The following is a 13,940-nucleotide window of genomic DNA, read 5'->3' as shown; positions in this document are numbered from 1 at the left end:
AGATGCCAGGCCAGAATACTCTACCCAGCAAAAATGTCTATTACAATTGAGGGGGAAAGAAAAATCTTCTATGACACAAATAGCCTGAAAGAATACATATCCACAAAACCAGCACTTCAAAGAATACTTGAAGCAATACAAAGAGCAGAGAGAGAAACAACTATACCCCAGGGGCAATGAAAGACAATAAAGACATAATTGAGGAAACACAAAGTTAGACAAAGAACGCAAACAGCAATTAAAATTATGGCAACCAATACACATCTTTCAATAATAACCTTAAATATCAATGGACTGAACTCCCCAGTCAAAAGAACAGGCTAGTTGAATGGATTAAGAAACAAAACCCATCTTTTTGCTGTGTGCAAGAAATCCATCTCACCTTCAAGGAGAGGCACTACCTTAAGGTAAAAAGATGGAAAAGAATATTCCAAGCAAATGGCACTAAGAAACAAGCAGGGGTTGTAATTCTAACATCTGACAAAAAAAAAAAAGACTTCAAAGTAAAACTAATCAGAAGAGATAAGGAGAGTCACTTCATTCTGATCAAAGGAACAATTAACCAAGAAGATATTACAATCCTGAACATATATGTACCAGACTCTGGTGGACCCAAATTCATAAAAACAACACCATAGGACTTTAAGACACAGATTAACCCCAACTCAGTAATAGTAGGTGATTTCATTGTCCCACTGTCTCCATTAGACTGGTCAACTGGACAAAGAATAAACAGAGAGATGTGTAAATTAAATGATACCATACATCAAATGGACCTAACAGACATCTTTCTAATATTCCACCCAAGCACCAATGAATACACTTTCTACTTAGCACCCCATGGAACTTTGTCAAAAATTGGCCACATACTTGTCACAAAACAAACCTCAACAAATACAAAAATATTGAAATAATTCCATGCATTCTATCAGATCACAATGCAATAAAGCTCAAAATCAACACTGGAAGAAGCCCTAGTGAGTACATGAGCTCATGACGATTTAAACAACACAGTGCTAAACAATGAGTGGGTCAAAGGAGAAATTAAGAAAGAAATAAGAGAATTCCTGGAATTCAACGAAAAGGACAACACAACACAAAAAAAAAAACCTCTGGGACACTTTAAAAGCAGTCCTAAGAAGAACATTTACAGCTCTCAGTGCCTACATTAAAACATTAGAAAGAGCACGAATAAATGACCTAACATTGCAACTCAAGACATTGGAAACACAAGAACAAATGAACCCAGTAGAAGAAATAACAAAAATCAAAGTAGAAATCAATGAAATAGAAACAAAGAAAACAATAAAAAAAAATCAATGAATGTAAGAGCTAGTTCTTTGAAAAGCTAAACAAAATAGACAGACACTTAGCCCAGTTAACCAAAAGAAAGAAAGAGCAAATCCAAATCAACAAAATCAGAGATGGAAGGGGAAACATCACAACAGACACCCAATAGATCCAGAACATTTTAAGGGAATATTTTAAAAACCTATACTCTACTAAATTTGAAAATCTAAAAGAAATGGATGGTTATCTAAAGTCACAGGTCCCACCAAAGTTAAACCAAGAAGAGATCAACAGTTTAAACATATAAGGAAATTGAAACAGTAATACAAAGCCTCCCAATAAAAAAAAACCCAGGCCCCAAAGAATTTACAGCAGAATTCTACCAAACATTTAAAGGAGATCTATATCCAATACTACTTAATTTATTCAAAATGATAGAAACAGAGGGAGAACTCCAAAATTCCTTCTATGAAGCCAGCATCACTCTAATACCCAAACTGGGTGAAGACACAACCAAAAAAGACTATAGACCCATATCCTAATGAACTTAGATGCAAAAACTCTCAACAAAATACTTGCAAAACCACATACAGATATACATCAAAAAGATCATCCACCATGATCAAGTAGGCTTTATTCCAGAGATCAGGGATGGTTCAATATACACAAGTCAATAAACATCATTAATCATATAAATGAACTCAAAGACAAAAAAACATCATCATCTTAATAGATACAGAAAAGGCTTTTGACAAAATTCAACATGCATTCATGATAAAAATTCTAAAAGAAACTGTACTGAAGGGAACATACTTCAGCATAATTAACGCTATATATACAAACCCACAGCCAACATCATTCTAAATGGAGAAAAAACTGGAAGCATTCCCATTAAAATCGAGAACCAGACAAGGATGGCCACTGTCTCCACTCCTTTTCAACATAGTCCTTGAAAGTCTTGCTTGAACAATAAGACAAGAGAAAGAAATTAAAGAATACTAATTGGAAAAGAAGAGGTCAAACTATCACTTTTTGTAGACAATATGATACTATGCCTAAGACATCCTAAAAGTTCCACCAGAAAACCCTAGAACTGATCAACACTTTCAGTATTGTGACAGGTTATAAAATCAGTCTACAAAAATCAGTAGCTTTTCTATACACCAATAACAAGCAATTGGAGAAAGAGTACAGGGCAATGCTCCCATTCACATAGGCTGCAAAAACAATAATAAAATATCTTGGAATAAACCTGACCAAAGATATCAAAGATCTCTACAATGGAAATTTTAAATAATTAAAAAAAGAGATTGAGGAAGACACCAGGAGATGGAAGGGCCTCCCAGGTTCATGGATTGGAAAAATTAATATTGTGAAAATGACCATCCTACCGAAAGCAATATATAGATTCATTGCAATCACAATTGAAATCCCCATGGCACACTTCACAGAATTAGAATAAACCATCCATAAATTCAAATGGTAGCACAAAAGACCCTGGATAGCCAAAGCAATCCTGAGCACAAAGAGCAATGCTGGGGGAGGGGATTACTATACCAGATTTCAAAATATATTACAGAGCTGTAGTCATAAAAACAGTGTGATACTGGTAGGAAAATAGACACACCGATCAATGGAACATCACTGAAGACCCAAACCCAAGTACACACAATTTCAGCCACGTGGTATTTGATAAAGGTGCCAAGAACACACAATGGAGGAAAGGCAGCATCTTCAACAAATGATGTTGGCAAAACTGGATCTCTACCTGTAGAAGAATGAAACTAGATCCTTATCTTTCACCTTGCACAGAAGTCAACTCCAAATGGATCAAAGACCTCAATGTGAAACTGGAAACCATGAAACTATTAGAAGAATATATTGGTAGTAACTTACAATATAAGATATAGGTGTAGGAAAGGATTTTCTAAATCAGACAGAACTTGCTCAGGAATTAAGGTCAGTAATCAAAAGTGGGACCTCATTAAACTAAAAATCTTCTGTACAGCAAAAGAAACAATTAAAAAAGTGAAGAGAAAACCCACACAGTGGGAAAAAAATTTTCACCAGTGGCACATCTGACAGAGGTTTAGCATCCAGAATATATAAAAACTCAGAAAAACAAAGAATTGAGAAACCAAATGACCCAAATAAACGATGGGCTAAAGATCTAAACACTTAGTTCTCAAAGGAAGAAATAGAGATGGCTAAGAAACGTCTTTAAAAGTGTTCAACATCATTAGTTATTAGGAAAATACAAATTAAAAACACCCTAAGGTTTCACTTTACCCCAATCAGACTGGCTAGGATCAAGAGAACAAATGATCCCAAATGCTGGCGAGGATACGGAGAAAGCAGGACGCTCATTCACTGCTGGTGGGATTATTAAACTCATGCAACTGCTATGAAAAACAGTGTGGAGAACTCTTAAAAAAATAAAAATGAACCTACCATATGACCCGTTTATACCACTCCTTGGCATATATCCAAAGGAGTTATCCTATTATAGAGACACTTGTACAACCGTGCTTGTTGCTGTCCTCTTCACAATAGCTAAGAGATGGAAGAAACCTATGCCCCTCAACTGATGAGTGCTTAACAAAAATATGGTATATTTACACAATAGATTTCTATTCAGCAGTAAAGAAAGATGAAATCATGAAATTTGCAGGTAAATGTATGGATCTAGAAACTGTTATACTAAGTGAAGTAACACAGACTCAGAAAAAGAAAAGACATATTGTTGCCCCTCATATGTGGCTCCTAGCACCGAATCCTTTTAAATTCCAGATCCTTTTAATAAGATGATGCTATACAGCAGTCCCTTCTGCATGAAATAACTACCATCATCACATCTTCAGCTGTGCCTGATCACTAACGGTCATCACACTTGGGCTTGTCGGTTGTGTTCCTTTATTAAAGGAGGGGCAAGCAGGGTCTGTGGACCCTCACCTGAACATCCAGCCACTCTTCCCAGGCAACTGTATGTAATTTGGCCCTAATCACACATGGTCTTCAGGATTTGGGGAGAACTAAAGTATATCATCTGGGGAAGGCTAGGAAGAGAAAGCTTGATCCATGTTGGGTAAAGGCTTGTCAGTGTGCATACCCCCAGGTCACTCATACACCTTCGTAACCCCTCAGTGATCTCTGTAAGTAAGCTCAGTAAATCCATTGGTTCCCCAGGAAAACTTTAATCAAACATTGGTTTGACACTAGATCCTTTAAAACTGATAAACATTGCTTAGTATCCCTAGGAAAAGAATTCTCACAACTGATGGAAAATTTGTTAATGTTATTATGTCTCGTGATTATTAAAAAAGAAAATGAGAATGTAAAAGATGTTCAAAGGATTTGGGAATGGAGGTATTTTCCAAAAATAGAAAAAACAGAGAAAGCCTAAGCAAGTGGTTGAGAATCTGAGTCTGTGTAGGTTTGCTATTATATATAAAGGATGAGACAACGATAATATACACATGATCTTAAAATTTCTAAGGTCATAGTTTAGTCAACTAGTTTAAGGACCAAATATATGTCTACTCAACGTTTATCTAAAAACGTTTTGTTTTTGCCCAAACTTTATCTACATAGCACATGTTAATTAAAAGTACCAGACTGGTAGAACTAACCTTTTTGGATGTTTAACAGCCATACTTTGAGGCCTATACTGATCTAGTCAGAGGTACTTTTAAAGGGCAATTTGTGCTCCTTGCCCTCCAAGGTCAACTAAGTTTCAGGGGACTATGGAGCATCTCTTAAAATGTCCTGTAACTGTGGTGAGTCACCAGTCTTTTTTTTCAGGGAGGCCATGAGGACCCCACCAGATGAGGTTGAACAAGTGCCCAGTCTACAAAGAGGAGGGTCAACTCAGAGGAAACATCTCATTCATTCTTCCAAGTGAAGCCAGCCATGGTCACGCAGGACCTTTGACTTATCTTCACATAGATGGAACTGGTAAAAGAAAAGAGCCAGGAGCTCCTCCCAAGCCCTTGTGATCCCTAAGAAACAGATCCTCCAACGATCTGAAAAGTAAAAATAAATTGTTTTATTTGGGCCAACTATATAGTCTTAAAAACCCAAAAGGAAAGTATAACCAAAGATTAGAGTGATTAGTATAGTTCTTTAAGAGTTCAAGGGATTACACTTCCCATATAAAATGTTATTTAGACAATTGTTTCTCATTGATGATTTTGTTTCTGAGCAGGAAGTGCTGCTCAGATGTAAGACTTCAGATCTTGATCTGCAATACCCACCTGTAGCTAAGGGAGACAACCAGCTATTGTTCTAAAATGATGGCTAAATTTGTTTTCTCCCCATATCTAGAAGCATTTGAGAGGGAACTGACACCGATTCTAGCTACTCCAACAGCTTTCAAAATGCTTGAAAACAAATCCTGAGTCCATCACTCTCAAGGGATGCTTTTGGAAGCTCTCATCAAGAAATCCCAATGGACTTTGATATGAACATTTGAAATTTACCATTCTGACTTTTTTTCTAGTTCCCTGTCTAGAACTTGTAATGCTAATTACTCTTGTCTTTACTTCTCCTTCATATCCCTTACTCACCAGTCAAGGACTTTCTTCTCGCCCTACAGGTAAGAGTTATGCAATTTGGGAGTCTTTTAGATAGACCCCCTGAAGGGGTACCCTAACTGCTTCACCCTGCATCCCTGTTCAGCATGGAAGAAGCCAGAGTGGACTGCGTCCCAGATTCCCTATCAGCAAATTGGGTAACCTCTTCAGAGGATGGTGTGATAAGAATAGGATGTAGGAATTGGCTAGGCAGTTAGAGTAAAAAAGACCCCAAAGAAATGTAGCCAGTTTCTTGGCTGAAAGTCAAAATGTCCTTGGGCCTCTTAGCAACATACTCTGTTCCAAATGCCAAAAATGTCAAAAGTATTTGGGAGCTCTGATCTAATACCTAAAAGATTTTAGGGTTACCTATTCATCAAGGGGAATGTTAGAGTAATAAAAAGCCCCATTTAAAAAAAAAGAAAGAAAGAAGAAAGAGTACACGAAGTTGTCAGAGAAAAGTGATGGGGAGATATGGGAGGCGCTGGAGGGGAGGGAGTGGGCATGGATTTGATGAAAACACCTTAGACAAATGTAAGAAATTCTCAATAAAGTTTTTTAAAAAATAAAAAAAACCTTAAAAAGTAAAAAAAATAATAAGCCCCCACCGCCAAACCTTTTATGGTCTTGGTTTTTATTCTCTGTCTTACTTTTTTGTAGTTTTACTTATCTGTTATATTAATTACTTTTCTGTTGTGATAAAACACCATGACCAAGGCAACATATAGAAGGAAGAATTTATTTGGCCTATGGTGGGATCTTACCAGTGAGATAACAGTCCATGATGACAGGGGAGGGAGGCATGGCAGGAGGTGGCCAGAGCAGTAAACTGAGAGTTCACATCTTCAAGCACACACATGAAGCCGAAAGGGGCCAACTGGAAAGTGGGCAAGGTCAGTTTATAGTCTATGGCCATTGTGGAGTATTGCAAAGCTTTAGCTTATTTTAGGTATAATTCTGTGTCTTCTTCAGTTTCGTGGTATTGCTGTTGTACGGACTTGTTCTCCACCTGGCCAGCTAAACTGGCAAGCTGTGGACAGATGTCTCCTTCTCAAGCTTAGATTCACCTGCTTGCTTGGATTACCACAAATAAACTTGACTATGGGTACTCTTAGGAGGGGAGGTCAAAGGACATCAGTCATGCCTCCACACAATAGTTGGCCTGAGTGGTTGGTGGGGGAGCGACTAAGGATAGGGCCAGGGGAAGCCAGAGAGAGCAAGGTGGCCTTTGCCACCTTGGGCACCCACCAGGAGGTCACAGGGTCCCAGCAACAATGTAAAAGGAAGCCCACGCATGCCCACACTTCTGTAAGTAACCCCCTCACCTATTGATCTGTACGGAAGCCCAATAAATTCTTCGGTGCCCCAAATTGTAGTTTGGATGAATGATACCTCAGTTTGTCGTAGGACTGTGGAAGGAGCAGGCTGGGTGCCACGCACACCTCCCAGAAGTAATTTTAGCAACAGCTGCTAACAGCCTTTTTTCCTCTTTTTTGAGTGGTGCTGGGGATTTCACCCTCAAGAGTCGTCTGCTCACTAAGATTTCCAAATGAAATCAGAAGGCTTATCCAAGCCAACAGATGTGCAACTTGTAACACAGGAACATAAGAATCACGAAAAAAAACAAGATAATGTGATTCTTCCAAAGGATCATAATGCCTCAATTATTGGGTTCAAAGATATGGAAAGGGGCAATATATCAGATGGTGAATTACAGAATTTACTTGAGAAAGGGATCAGTGACTTAAAAGAGGGTAAGCAAATCCTACACTACCACATTCAGACATCAATAAGATAAAAAGAAATAAGTGAGCACAGTTAAAACTTGCAAGAAGTCAGGATATCATCAAGAAATCAAACCTAAGGATATGTAGGACAGAAGAAAGATCTGAAATTAAAAACTAAGGATATGGAAAATCTGTTCAATGAAAGTATAACAGAAAATTTCAGCAGTTAAGAAGAGAAATGCACAACAGAGCATGAGAGGCATTAGAACTCCAAATAGACATGGCCAGAGAAGAACCTCTCACAAGTCCTTATACTCAAGATGTCAAAACTACAAATCAGAAAATGTCAAAAGCTGTAAGGGAAACACAGGAACTCAATTATAAAGGCAGACACATCAGAATAAAATCAGATCTCTCAACAGAAATCATAAATGCCAGGAAAGCATAAAATATTGTATCTCAAGCTGAAAATAAATAATTTCTAATGAAGATTGATATGTTCAGCAAACTGATGTTTTTAAAAATGGCAAAGAAATAAAGACATTTCAAGACAAGCAGAAAGAAGGCAATCCAAGACCCAACCAGCACAGATGAAGATACTTAAGGGATCCTAAACATTTATGAGGAAGGAAGAAGTTCTTATCATGAAAGAAAAAAAATAAATTCAGAGAAGAAAAAATAGACAAAGGAGAACTGACTACACATCTGATAGGGGATTAATATCCAGAACCTAGAAAAAATCATGAAAATTAAACACTCCCTCTTAGCCCCAAATTAATCAATGAATTGAACAGATGGTTCTCAAAAGAAGGCATATAAATGGTCATCAAATAACATAAAAGACATTCAGCATCCTTAACCATCAGGGAAATGTAAACTAAAATATATTAAGGGTCTGGGGAGATGGTAAAGTGCTTTCCAAGCAAACATGATGACCTGAATTCAAGTCTCCAAACACATGTGATAAAACAAAAAAGCCAAGCATAGTGATGCAAAATTGGGGTGCGAGAGATTGAGATGAGATCCGAGGAGAATCAGCAAACTCAGGTTTAGTGAGAGATTGTGTCTCAAAAAATAAGGTGGACAGGGCTGGAGGGTAGGCACAGCAATTAAGAGCACTGGCTGCTCTTACAGAGGACCAGGGTTCGATTCCCAACACTCACATGGCAGCTGACAACTGTCTGTAATTCCAGTTCCAGGGGATCAGATGCCCTCTTCTGATGCCACAGGCATGAGAAGGGTGCACTTAAAGACATGCAGGCAATCCGCTCATACACATAAAATAAAATAATAAATACAATATTTTTAAAAAATAAGGTGGAGAGGGATTGAGGAAGATACCTGACATCAACCCCTTGCCTCCGTATACGTGTCCACACACATCTGCATACACATTCATACACACACACACACACCAAGAAAAACAACAAATACATTGAGATTCTGTTTCTCCCAAGTCAGAAGGACTATTATTCAAGAAAACAAAGATCAACAAATACTGGGAAGAATGTGGAGAAAAGGGAACTCTTATCACTACTGGTGGGAATGTAAATTGGTACAGTCAATATGGAAATCAGTATGGATGTTCCTCAAAAAACTGACAAGAGAGCTATCATATAATCCAGTTATACTACTCCTGGGTGTACACTTGAAGGGCTCTAAATCATCTAACATAGAAATACTTGCACATTTATAATTCTTGCTATATTATTCACAATAAAGAGAATATGGAGTCAGACATATGTTGATGATATAAAACAATAGAGTTTTTAGTTGAAAAGAATAGAACGATGTCATTGCAGGAAAATGGATGGAACTGGCGCTCATCATGTTAAGCAAAACAAGCTAAATTCAGAAAGACAAATCTCTGTGTCTTGCGTATGTGGAAGCTAGATCATGAACACAGAAGAGGACTGTGAGGGTAGAGATCTGAAGCTGGGGGTGGGGGGGGGAATGGGTGGGGAGATAAAGACAGTATCATGTTTTAACTCTCATATGCAGAATCTAGATTTAAGTCGATTATATGTTTAAATATGTTTATAACTTGAAAGCAGAATATGGACAATTTGGTAGCATGAAAGAGGACCAGTGAGAAGGGCAGGTGGAGTGGAGAGGGTGGTGTTACCTCGAACATACTACTCCGTGCAGTGTACTGGAGGTGGGCCACACATGTGGCAGCGTGGCCACTCTTCTGTGCTATCAGAAGGCTACAAGGATGTCAGTGGTCTCAGCACTGAGACCCCCTTCCTCCTCCAGGCGTTCACTGTTTGATTCTGGCCGTCAACCCTTCATGTTCTTCTTCCTGGTCAGAAAGACAAGTAGAGGTCCAAAGGGGGCAGAACGGGATTCCTGAACGCTAGCTTGAAGTGGGTTCTTGTGGTGCTAAACAGAAAGAAGCAGCTTTTCTTTCTTGTGTTCTTTCTTGTGTTGGAGTCAGCCAGGCATAGGGAACCAGGAGGACGTGGGGATGGGGATGCGGATGAGAAAATGTGAGCTGAGGAGAGGGAATTGTCTGTTGTTGAGGGCTTCTGCTTCCATTGCACGAAGGATAAGTTCCAGAAAGTTGTACGAATTATAAAGTATATTGTGAATGCACTAACAAGGCTTATGATATGAAGGAATTCATGAAAAATACTCAGGATTTTAGGGGTGAATTTGTTACTATTGTTTGAATCCATATTATTTTCACCTGTTGCAGAGAGCGATTTTTCACACAAATTTGGCTCAGAAGTTGCAACTGATGATCTCCCCAGCAAAGAGGATATGGAAAGGTTTATAATTTATATACTTGAAGTCTGCATGAGCTAGGGTAGTCCTCTCAAGCAGGTATGAAGGGCTTTAACAGGCACAGGGAAAGCAGACTTCCTGGGTTTTGTTATAGTTATGAGTTATAGTTATAGTTAGCTTCATATTTTGAGTGAAAGGAAGATGCTGATGCTCCCAGGCTCCCTTATCTGCCTTTTCTGACATGGGCCCCAAGGAAAAGATGTGTCAAGGCTTAAAAGCAGTCAGTAATCAGATACCAAAACCTGGAGCTTCATTCCTTGCCAGAACCCTTGCAAAAGATACTCCCTTTTCTGTCAGTTAACGCACATGGGAACCTGTTCTTAGATTGAAGGAATTCATCATCATGTGAATCATGTACAGGAGGAGAGACTTCCTTTCTATTGTGCAATAGTCAAAAAGCCTAGGCACCAACTCTCTCTGAGCCCTGAGACTGGATGTTCATAATCTGAACTAAATCAAGCAGAGACAATTTATGCTGGGAACATCAGAGGTGGTGGTAAATGCGCAGTGCTTCCAAAGGTAGACAGAGGAGCAATGGTGAGGCAACTATGGCCGCAGTGCCCTAGCTTACCTACCCTCTGACAGGAAAGCACTTGCCTTCCTTCATTTACCACTTTAGAAGCTTGATTTCCCATTTATCTGGGAACCAGCTGTTGTCTTCCCACAGATTTTTTTTTTTAACTGCTTCAATTACCCAAAGTCAGTTGCTGTTGCTTCCAGTGAAGAGTCTTGGTAGTTGACTTAAATACACATCCATATACACACATACAGAGAGAGAGAGAGAGAGAGAGAGAGAGAGAGAGAGAGAGAGAATATGAGAATCACACATGGCTGTCTCTGAACATGGTTAATACACTTATAAGACAAATGGAGTAAAGAAACAGTCTAACTTTTCAACACATATCTTGTAGGGATACTTTTTGAAAGAAACTATGAAAACAGAACAGTGTAAGCCCCTGGCTTTATTCTCAGCAATTACAAAAACCATTTGTGTTGAAGCCACTGGCCTCAAATCACATAGTGGGAAGTATTTAGAAAATGATCAATGATGTTAATATCTATAAGAATGCAAAGCACTAGACTAGTAACTGTCCTGATTAGGCACACCAAAATATAATCTATGTCTTAACAATGGGAGAATGATTTTATAAGGAATGTGAATGGCATGGATGGCCAGAACCTCCCCTGCAAATGTCCGATCCTTAAGTATAATGCTTTATTGTTGTTTTTATACACTATAACTCTCTTAACCTTCAGGCTACAATTACTGAAAATGCTTTATATATTTCTTTGGGACATTGTGTTTACTTTTTATACGTTGTTACAGAAAAATTGTAATTGTTTGAGTATGTTTGCTAGAGTAGATTGAATTTAGTCAACTATGTTGCAACGTACATATCAGTTTTGTGGCAATTTTCTTGTCATAGGTGAATTGCACTAAGTTCATATATGCCTTAGGGTTTCTCCCTAGTCGAAGACTATTAGGACCTTTGCAGCTTTATTCCTGTTTATTCTTCATGTATAACCAGCTTGGTAGGAATGAAAATTCTAAATGGACACTTATGCCTTTCTGTTTGGCTATTGAACCATTAAAAACAATGGTCCCCAAGGAGCTGGAATTTTCCAAGAAGTCTCATGCTGGGAGAAAGAAAACACAAGCTTTGATACCAGCTTCAAAAGGAACTGGTCACCCAGAAAGAGATTTCATACAGTTCTGACAAGTTGTCAGGTAACTGCTGGAGACACGGCAGCAAGACAGCGATGGTTCTGTGATGGGCAGGACCACACCTTGACAGCTTAGTTACACCTATCTTTTGTCCTGTATTTCAACCACAGCTCATGTCAGGGCCCCACAGTTGAACTTGGTGGAGGGGGTGTTGTTGTTACTAGGCCTCTATATTTGATAGTCTTGATTTTTTGAGATAGGGTTCACTATGCAGCGCTGGCTGACCTGAAACTTGCTATGTAGATCAGTCTGGCCTCAAACTCCCAGAGATCCACCTCTGTTTGCCTCCTGAGTTCTTGGATTAAATGTGTGTGCCACCATGCCCAACAGGCCTCTTCATTTGTTCCTTTCACCAGTGCAGCATGTGAATACAATCCCCAGTGAATACATGTTTCTATGGTTTTTCTTGATTCTTGTCTCATTATTTAGCTCAGGTGGCTCAGCTTCACTTGCTAGGTCTGCCAGGGCCCAGGCTGTGACCCTGACCACGTTGGCAGCATTGCTGGGGATATAATTGAAAATGCCAAAGAACGTGTCTAAGATCCTCAAGCATGAATTCCCAGAAATTCAAAATCATGCTGTAGAAACCTCAGCTGTGCAGTCCCGAAGGGGATGGGGGACTCCCTCTCATACAGAAAAGATAAGGGATTTTACAGGAATAATGACAGCTCCAAAGAGAAGCATGAAGGATAAGAAGAGACTGTGTTCAAAGTAAGACCCTTGTTAATAGTCGTCCCTTCTGTCTCTTGAGTTTCCTCATGGATATGGCCATGAACTTATCCTGAGTCTCCACTCAAGTATTTTTAGTTAAAGTTCTTCTCTGCAGATATCTTAGAACGTGTAGCTATGTAAGTAAATTCTCCCTAAACGTATTGTTTAAAATGCTGAATTTGGAGCTGGAGAGATGGCTCAGTGGTGAAGAGCACTTGTCTTCTCTTGCAGAGGACCTGGATTCGATTCCCAGCATCCACATGGTGGTTAAAAACCATCCTAATTCCAGTTTCAGGAGAGTCCAACACCCTCTTTTGACCTCAGTGGGCACTGCATGACACAGGTGCACTTTTTACTTATATACAAGCAGACAATACCCTCATACTCATAAAAAATAATAAATTAAAAAATATAAAATGCTGAACTGGCTGAAATTGATTGGAAATCTCTTAGTTGGGGGAAAAGAGAGTGGAAATGTATTGCTTTTCCTTAATCAAAAACTTATTGGATCTGAGAAGCCATGGGACTATGAAGAGCCTCTGCGGAAGACCAGATCTCCAAAGCGCATGGTTTTTTTGTTTGTTTTGTTTTTGTTTCTGTTTTGGGTGCATCAAACAAGTTTTATTTCTCTAAAGGTTATAGAAAGAGGTCATAGCAACATTATCCAATACCAGATGGGGCTGTGTGTTTCTAGGTCACCTGGAACGGTCCTCATTAGCAGACACACGACTGTGGAGAAGTTTGCATGACTGGTTCCCCCATCAAGACTTCTGGAAGCTCAGTGCATCCCCCCCAGGCTCACAGTCTTACATGGGTTAAGGTCTTCAGGTCTATATAGTATGAATATGGGCTTCTCTGAACTAAATATTTTATCCTACCTTGATGCTGAGAAATGTCCAAAGGATTCCAGCTATATGACTCGACTCAGTAAAGCTTCCTGATTGTCACTACCCTGTCGTGGGCCTCACAGTCTGCCGTGCTGCTTCCTGAGCTTCAAGCAACGCCAGCACAAAGTGCACAGTTAAAAGTATTGAGAAACGACCTCAAGAGTAAAAACAAATCAGTTTATCTGGTCCAATTGTATGTCCTTAAACACCCAAAAGGGAAGTATAACCAAAGATTAAAGGG

This window comes from Nannospalax galili, unplaced genomic scaffold (assembly GCF_000622305.1).
Source record: "Nannospalax galili isolate Female #2095 unplaced genomic scaffold, S.galili_v1.0 scaffold663, whole genome shotgun sequence".
Lineage (NCBI taxonomy): Eukaryota > Metazoa > Chordata > Mammalia > Rodentia > Spalacidae > Nannospalax > Nannospalax galili.
This window is presented reverse-complemented; position numbering follows the sequence as displayed.